A 10124-nucleotide genomic window follows, 5' to 3' on the forward strand; every position below is an offset into this window, starting at 1 on the left:
CACAATAAATGTAATGCACTTGAATCATTCTGAAACCATCCCCACCCACTCCAGTCCATGGAAAAATTGTCTTCCATGAAATTGGTCCCTGGTGTCAAAAAGGCTGGGGGCTGCTGTGTTAAAACATTTTAAATGCATACATGTTAATATTTTCTTTTCGTTTTTTATGTTCAGAATGAAATTCATGAACCAAATTAAAGGAAATAATTTTCTGTATTTTTCGTCCTGAAGAATACCATACCGTTGCATACATAAAGTCTTTCCTACTCATTATTAAGTATACTGTTTCTGTTTGTATACTTCCTGTACAAAATAGTTGCCAAGAAAAATTTGGAGTGATGAAATATACATGTAACCTGCAAAAATGCCATCCACAAATCCTGGAGTCCTATATAAACTGGTGAATTTCCTGCTTTATTTTGATTGGTTTTTAAAAATGGAAATCCAATCAAAGGAGAAAGCAGTTGAGATGGGTGTGGCAGAATGTGACTTTAAGGTGAGAATGAATGAGTGAGGGTAAAGTGTGATGTCACCTGTCCCAATAAAACTGCAACATCAGACCAGAGCTCTCCGGATGCAGCTGTAAGGCTTCAGAGTTGGACACCGAGAGCTTCTCATTGTAAAAGGTGAGTTTTAATTCTTGCATTCTTTCTATGTTTTGCTAGAAGTAACTTCAAAGAGGGATGTGTGTTTACTATTGGGGATATTTGTTTAAAAAAAAGAGTAAGCAAATGGATTGGAAGGTGTAAGAATTTTCTCATACCATGCCTTTTTTAATGAAATTTCTCTACCCCCTCAACTTTAAAATTTTGGAGAAAACATCAATAAGTACTTTGGGGAATCTCCCTTAAAAATATAAATGCTTGTGCCACATTGTGGAACCACTTAATTTTATGTCAAATATTATTTGTTAGCCCCTGGGCTAATATGGAAAGACAGACACATGGACCATATTTTGTGGAGCTTAACACATGTCCCGTTTAAAAATCCTCTCCTCAAAGTCCTCCAATTTTCATGTAAGATATCTTATAGAAGATTCTCTCATTCTCACTTCACATTTAATATACATTCCATTTTGAATTGAAAATTTTAAAGTGTAATAGAGAGTCATTTTCAAATTTTCTTTCTCTCATATCCAATTTTCCCAGAATTTTTTTTTACTGAAAAGGCTATCCCTTCTAACCTGCTCTCAGTGCCAATTATGTTTTTCATCAAGTTTCTATCTTGTTTGAAATTTTGTTTTTCATGGATTCATTGTCTATCTATCTTTTGGACATTACCATGTGGCTTTAATTAGGGTAGCTTTATATAGAATCTGATATTTTTAGTGCAATTCCTCAAGTTTTTTGTTTTCTATTTCATATTAGTCTTGACATTTCTGGACCCTTTCCACTTGGACATCAATTTTATATTTATCTTCTCATTTTCAAAAAAGAAAAAAAGAAAGAGATAAAATGCTGGTAACTTAATAGGCATGTAATTAATTCCACTGATTAAATTGGGGAGAAATGATCTTAAAATGTTGAGATTTTCAATCCAGGATCATAATATATGCCATTTCTTTTCAGGTATTTTTAATTTTTCATTGTACTATTTTAGTGCTTTCTGCAAAAAAGTTTCGAGCATCCTTATTAGATGTTTCCCTAATTGTCAATTATTTTTTATCTATTACAAATGATTTCGTTTAAATTTCTAAATATTTGTTACTGTTATGAAGAAATAAAATTGATGTTTGTACATTGTTTTATGTTTATTAACCTTTCCAAATTCATTTATTACTTCTGAGATTCTCTCTAGAGATATGTATGCATTTTCTGCATATATAACAACATCATTAAGAAATTAGTAGGCTGCTCTGAGTGCAGTGCTGTTTACAACTAATTGATCATAACCAGCTACAGTTTCTTTTGTTCCTTTTCCACTCCCACTGCTTCACTTGACTAGCCTAAAAAAAGAAAGAGAAAAAAGAAAAGAAAAGAAAAAGGGAAAGGGAAAGGGAAGGGAAAGGAAGGGAAGGGAAAAAGGGAAAGGGAAAGGAAAGGGAGGGAAAGGGAAGGGAAAGGGAAGGGAAGGGAAAGAGAAGGGAAAGGGAAGGGAAAGGGAAGGGAAGGGAAAGGAAAGGGAAAAGAGAAAAGAGAAAAGAAAAGGAAAAAGAAAAAGAAAAGAGAGAAGTACAGTATGACTTCTTTTCAATTATGTTACTAATTTGCCTGTGTTATTGCACTGGCTAGGTTCTCTGAGAAAGTGGTTATGGCAGTGGTGATGGGGTATCTTCTTTTATGCCCAATCTCTGTGGAAAAATATTTAATATTTTGCCATTAACTATGGTATTTGCTGTAGGTATAGGCAGAAACCTTTATTTGATTAAGAATATGGCCTTTTATGCCTTATGTCTGTAGAAAGGAAATCTTTTGAATTATGAAAAAAGTATCCTTTAAATTTCACATTTTAAAAATGTGTTAGTGCTTTGTGAACCAATGAGAATTCAACTTTAATAAATATCCATGAGACACATGTTAACATTAGCACATTTTATAAAACATTTATTTTCCAATCATTTATATTCTCAGTGCCATTTTTATGTTGTATTGCTGTTTTTTTAATCTATGTATGACTTGTGTTAAAAAATATCTTTTAATAAATATGTATTCCCCTAATCTTTTAAAATCCTATAAATTGTTGCATTATCTATTTTTGGAATTAGGCTATTAGGTACAAACAAATTTTAAGCTGACAATCTAACCAGATTGTCATTATAAAATATTCTTCCTTATTTCCAGAAAAACATATTACTTTAAATTATACATTACTGAGCTTTGTTGGGGGGAAGGGTGGATAGCTTCCTTAGGATATTTATTTTCTATCCTTTTATTTTCTACATTTGTTTCCTTATATTTAAGTGTTGTCTCTTATAAGCAAAATATAATTAAATTTTGTTTCGATGATCAAATTTGAACATTTTGTTCTAGTTGTAGTATTTAATCCATTATTAAATATATTAACTAATATGTGTGATAATTTTTTAATTTATTTGTCCAATGTATTCATTTATTTTTTAATCGTTCTTGCCTTCCTATAGAAGTTATATTTTTCTATTTCCTGTCTATTAGCTTACTTATTCATTTATTATTAACAATAAGCAATTTAAAATCTCCAATAGCACTTCTTCAGCTCTGTAATTTAATATTTTACCACATCCTGGGAAATGTAAGTTTCTTAAAATTAATTCATATTCCCTTTTAAACACACATTACCGACATTCTGTTAATACTTTTGTATTTTAATTCTCTCCCTATATTAAAACCCTGCAAGACATTGGAATTGTTATTTATAGTCAACATTTCTATATATCATTTGCATCTCTTTGCCAATGTCCAATCATATATGTGCATTTCTACACTTAGTTTCATCTTGGCCCGAAAAAAAGCTTTAATCATTTAGTACTAGTCAGCTGAAGATATGTACTCGTTTTATCTTAAAAATGTGTACATAGGCCGGGCGCTGTGGCTCACGCCTGTAATCCTAGCTCTTGGGAGGCCGAGGTGGGCGGATTGCTCAAGGTCAGGAGTTCAAAACCAGCCTGAGCAAGAGCGAGACCCCGTCTCTACTATAAATAGAAAGAAATTAATTGGCCAACTGATATATATATATAAAATTAGCCAGGCAAGGTGGCGCATGCCTGTAGTCCCAGCTACTCTGTAGGCTGAGGCAGAAGGATTGCTTGAGCCCAGGAGTTTGAGGTTGCTGTGAGCTGGGTTGACGCCATGGCACTCACTCTAGCCTGGACAACAAAGCGAGACTCTGTCTCAAAAAAAAAAATGTGTACATACATTTTATAAGGCCTACATTTGTATTCATTTATTACTTTATGTAATAAAACTTTCTTTGAAATCTTAACTTTGTGTATTTTCTAAATTTTCCAATTTAACTTACAGATCCCATTTCTCTGCAAAATCTACATTCTGTAATTATTCAAATATATTCAGTATCAGGCCTCATTTGTACATAATTTTGGATTAAGTTGAAATTTCTGGATTAGTGTTCTACCTTGATTGAGAGCCAATTTTTGTTTCTGTTAGATAGACTATGGACAGATTAATCAAATTCAGAATTGAATTAGATTTTATTTTTAGGGTTTATTTTTAAGCCTGTCTTTTCCCTACCCTAAGCATAAATGCCTTCATACATGGGTCACTGTAATGGTGTGAACATAAGTTCCATAAAGAGGAATTTAGAAAAAAGAGTTTATTCCGGTGAATAGTTTGCAAACCAGGATATCCAGCCTTTGGGTGTATAATAAGGAAGGTGTATTCCAGTCAAGAGGACTAAAGGAGAGATGAGAGAGAGGAAAAGAAAGAGTGTAGGGGGATAGCAAAAGTTCCTGTCCAGGTTCCCAAACAGGTCCGTTTATGCAGATGAAGGCTTGAAATTTGCTTACTTCTGGTTGGTTGACACTGTTGCGTTCTAATTGGTTGATATAACTGAGCTCTGATTGGCTGAGAAATATGAGTTCTGATTGGTTAGTTTCCAAGCCACTGCCAGAAGTTTCTGTCAGTTGTTTTTCTCAAATGGCATCCAACTTCTTTTAAACCTAAGTTGTTCGTGTATATGTTGGTTTATTATTGGACTCTCTAGTCTGTTCCATTGGCCTATTTGCCTATCGTAAAACCGTATCATGCTGTCTGGCTTTCTGTAGCTTTATAATAATTGTTTGAAATCAAGTAGTTGAGAGCCATCCAGCTTTGTTCTTTTTCAGAGTTTTGGCTACTCTAGATCCTTTCATTTCCACGTGAATTTTACAATCAGATTGTCAATTTCTACAAAGAAACCTCCTGGGTTTTGATTGCTTTTGTGTTGAATTTATACATCAGTTTGGGGATAACTGATACCCTAACGACATTAAGTCTTCTGACCTATGAGCAAGTCATAGTTCCCTGTTTATTAAAGTCTTCTTTTATTTCCCTCAGGAATTTTTTTTTTTGAGACAGAGTCTCACTTTGTTGCCCAGGCTAGAGTGAGTGCCGTGGCGTCAACCCAGCTCACAGCAACCTCAAACTCCTGGGCTCAAGCAATCCTTCTGCCTCAGCCTACCGAGTAGCTGGGACTACAGGCATGCGCCACCTTGCCCGGCTAATTTTTTTTCTATATATATTAGTTGGCCAATTAGTTTCTTTCTATATTTATAGTAGAGACGGGATCTCCCTCTTGCTCAGGCTGCTTTCGAACTCCTGACCTCTAGCAATCTGCTGGCCTCTGCCTCCCAGAGTGCTAGGATTACAGGTGTGAGCCACCGCCTGGCCTCCCTCAGGAATATTTTATTGTTTTCAGTATACATATATTTCATATTTGCTGTCAAATTTATCACTATTTCATGTTGTAATTTTTATACTAAATAACATTTTATAAAATTTCTATTTATGATTGGTACTAGTATATAAAAATACAGTTGAGTTTTGTATATTGATCTTGCATCCTGCAGCCTTTCTGAACTCAAATCATTAGTTCTAGTGGCTTTTGGCAGATTCCATCTCATTTTATGCATAGATGATCATGTTATTTGAGAATAAAGACAGTATAGGTGCTATCTTTCCAATTTGGATGATTTTTTCTTCCTTTCTTCATTCTTTCCTTCCCTTCCTTTTTCTTTTTTTTTTTTTTTATTTCTCCTGATTGCACTAGCTAGAATTTCCACTACAACATTGAATAGCAAAAGCCATAACTATCTTGTTTACAGGCTTAAGGGAACCTAGGGGAAAAACATTCAGTATTTCCCCCTTAAGTAAAATGTAGGTTTTTTTATAGATGCCCTTTATCAGGGTGAGGAAGTTCTCCTCTATTCCTAGTTTTCTGAGAATTTTTATCAGGAATGATTGTTGGATTTTGTCAAATACTTTTTCTCCATCTATTGAAACCATCATATGGTTTTTCTTTTTTAGTTTGTTAATATGGTATATTACATTGATTGATTTTTCTAATGTTTAACCAGCTCTGCATTTTTTGGATAAACTAAGAACACTTGCACATAATGTATTCGTTAATATATTATTGAATTTAATTTTCAAAAATTTTTGCATTTACAGTCATGAATAATATTGGCCAGTATTTTTCTTTGTTTATATCTGTCTGGTTTTAGTATCAAGATGATACTCATCCCATAGAACAAGTTAGGATGGAAGTTGGCAAACATTTTCTTTAAGGGACCATATAGTAAACATTTTAGTCTGTATAGACCATAAGGTCTTGTTAGAACTGCTCAACTTTGCTGTTATAGTGAAAAAGTAATCATAGATAAGTGAAAAATAGATAGATATAGTGAAAAAGTAATCATAGATACATATAAGTTGGTGTGGCTGTGTTCCAATAATACTTTATTTTCAAAATCAGGTGGTGGACCATATTTGGTTTAAAGGCCATGGTTTGCTGACCTCTGAGTTAGGAAGTATTTATTCCTGATTCTAAAACTTTTATGAAAATTTAAAGACAATTATAAAGAAGACAAATACAATTGGAGGATTTACACTGTGAGATATCAATCCCTATCTTAAGCTATGATAATAAGGATAATTGCAATTGAGCAAGAAAAATGTGTATAGTCACCTGATCCATGACAAAGGTAACACTGCAGTGCAATCAATGTAGAGTTGTCTTTGTAATAAATTGTGCTGAGTCAATGGCATGTCCATATGGAAATATCCATATAGAAAAGACTTACAAATCATTAGGTAAAGAATAAGCAACCCATTAAACGTGGGCAAAGACATGAACACTCTATTCCACTAAATGATATTCAGTGTACAGGAAGCATATGAAACACATTACTCATCAGGAAGCTCAAAATTGAAACAACTATGAAATATCACACTAGACATCCTCCCAGAAGGACAAAGATTTTAAAGCTTGACAAAATAAAGGCAAATATATGAAGCAATTAAAATTGTCTTATACTGCTCATAGGAATTTGAATTGGTTTATCCATTTTGGAAAAATATTTGTCAGGAAATATTTGTTTGGAAAAATATTTGTTTTGTTTACAAAACCTAAATATATGGTTACCTTAAAACTGTCAATTGCAGTCCTAGTTATATGCTCAAATGAATACATATGTTCAACAAAAGACATACACAAAAATATTCGTAGAGCTTTTATTTGTAATAGCAAAAAAAAAAATAACTTAAAAGCAACTGAAAAGTAAACATGGGCATCAAATTTTAAATTGTTAATATTTCCTGAAATTGTCTTCTAAGACAACTTGCTTCTTTTAATTCTTAAAATTCAGATTAACAATTTAGCCCTAATAAGATGTCATTATTTATGACATATCATATCATGGCCATCATGAGTCAATCAAATATTTTACCATGTACTTATTACTTTTAATCACAATAAAACAAAGACATTTTAGAATCCAAATCTACAAACTTTAAAGTATTGACTTTGTAACATAATTTAAAAATAAAATGAAATATAACTTTCAATATAACTATAACTCCAATATAACTTTTTACATAAAATGGACTTTTTTAAGTATAAAAATAGAACATTGCTGGAAAGCCTAAACACAATGTGGAATGTATTGACTTGCTCTAATATCAGTCTTATTTATTGTTATAAAACAAAAAATATACCATTATAGTTACTCTTAACTATCCAAGTGTTTTTATGTCAGCTGTGGCACCTACCAGATGAAGCAAATGAGGCTTTTATCAAGGGTGACAATTTCGTGGAAATAAATGAGTATCAGAGAAGACTACACAATGCAAAAACAAACTTCAGTAAGGAATTGAACTCAAGACCTTTTGCTTATCAGACAAGAAGGATGAATGACAAAGCAACAAGTCCCTATCTTAAAATTAATTTATTTGATGTGCCTAATGAAGACATTTAAAAACATGCCAGAATTTCAGATTTTGATTTGTCTTGGGCAGAAAACATATTAAGTAAGACAAACCTCTTTGGTACAAGGCATTGTCAAGGCCTTGTTACAGCAGAACTAACAGAGAACAAAGCGAGCTGCACAAGAAAGGTGGAGAGAATCAGGTTTTATTACGCCAGCGCCAGCGGGCTCAGAGGACACTTGCCACCAAAGTCTGAGTGCCTGATTACGGGTTTCTTTCTCTTTCATCTTCTTATAGCAGGAAGTTGCTGCAAGCAGTTTACAGAAGGGAGAGCAGCAGTGATTTGACATCTATAAAAAGTTGTTCTAAAGAGAAAGAACCAGCTCTTTCCAGTACAAGTCAACAAATTCTGAAGTGTATATGCTTGGTGTTGACAGTGTGCTAGGTTATGATGTGGTAGTTACTTCTCTTGAGGAGATGGAGACATTCAGAAAAGAAGCTACTACATAAAGCTCATGGTGGAAGAAGAAAAACGTAAAACAGATTTTAAAAAATAGCTATGAGGCCAGGCACGGTGGCTCACACCTGTAATCCTAGCACTCTAGGAGGCCGAGGCGGGCGGATTCCTTGAGGTCAGGAGTTCAAAACCAGCCTGAGCAAAGATTGCTTGAGCCCAGGAGTTTGAGGTTGTTGTGAGCTAGGCTGACGCCAAGGCACTCACTCTAGCCTGGGCAACAAAGTGAGACTCTGTCTCAATCAATCAATAAAATAAGGTGAAGTGTAGGCTGGAGACAGGTTTGCCAAAAAGTCATCTTTTCAGTTGTACTAGGTCGCCTATCTATACTATAGCCAGAAATGAGACTATCAACGGTGAAAGAGTCATTGATATTTCTGAAGGCAGGAAGACAGAGATAATCGGAACAAAAGAAAGGGGCAGTGCAGGAAGATAAGCACAACTGTTCCCGCCCAGTTGATTCATGTGAAGAAGTTGTTTAGAAACCAATTTTTCTCTTCTGGGAGAAACGGAAATCCAGAAAGCTGTGCTCTTAGAGAAGGGACATTAGGTATGATTTCTTGTGAGCCACAGCCCCTGAAGCCAACTAAGCTATGAGTCTTTCCTAATTGAAAGGTCCTCTGTTGGCGCCTCAAAGAGGGAAGATATATTTTCAAGTGACACAATGTGTCAATTGCCTTATTTGGCATATAAAAAGAAAATACCTGTATGTGCTAATAATCACTAATAATATTAAAAGCTGGGTGTGGTGGTGAGCACCTATAGTCTTAGCTACTGGGGGCGACAGGGGGTATGGGGGGCGAGGGAGCTGAAGTGTAAGGATCACTTGAGTCCAGTAGTTAGCAGCTGCCCCAAAAATCTCGCACTTGTTAATAGCCACTGCACTCCAACTTGAGCAAGGAAGAACTCTGTTTTCACAAAACCGAAGTTGTTTGGGGTTTCTTGGATGTTTTTCAGGTGCAAAAACTAGGAATTCAGCCAGAATGGCTGTAAGGAATGATAATTTGTCTTTGATCTGGATTATCCCCTGGAGAAATTAAAGAAAGTTTTTTAAGGGTCTCCCAGTTGGTAACAGCAGAGCAGAGATATATTACTGTCTTCATTTATTCAGAGATATACTCTATGCTAGGCACTGTACTAGAAGCTAGGAAATACAAGTGATCAAAATATCTCCCCCCACCCCCAAATCCAGCTCTCAAGAAGTTTACATTCTATGGGAAGGGTGGGGAGTTTAAGATAACAAGAGAATGAATAAGTAAAGCATACATGTCAGATCTTGGTACATGCTATAACAAAGAATAGAGTAGTAAACAGGGATAGGGAATGCAGATGGTGTGGCTTAATTACAAAATGGCAGTCAAGGAAGGCCTCGGTGACAAGATGAGGTCCCAATGTTAGGACCCCAGTGTCCTTCCTTACAAGGAATGGAGTCCCACCACCTCAGGAAAGCAATAACAGTTCAGCCACCCCACAGAGGTCCTAACAGGGTTCAGTTCCTGGGCAGCTCCACAGAGAAACCCACACCTGCCCTTCACCTCAAAGATGAGCCTGTGAGGAACAATGCAGTCATGTGGTTGGGGTTTCACCTCATCAGTAGCACAGGTGCACCTGCTAAGAAGTTTCAGCCACTCTACTTACTAATAGAAAGAAAGACAAGTTAATGAGAAAAGCCAAGGACAGAACTGTGTGAGGAACATGTGACCTCTTCCATTTTAATTAGAGGAGACAATGACATACCACATTTGTATATTTGTGTTTGTATAAAGAGATCTCAG

Source organism: Microcebus murinus, chromosome 15 (genome assembly GCF_040939455.1).
Source record: "Microcebus murinus isolate Inina chromosome 15, M.murinus_Inina_mat1.0, whole genome shotgun sequence".
NCBI classification, from domain to species: Eukaryota; Metazoa; Chordata; class Mammalia; order Primates; family Cheirogaleidae; genus Microcebus; species Microcebus murinus.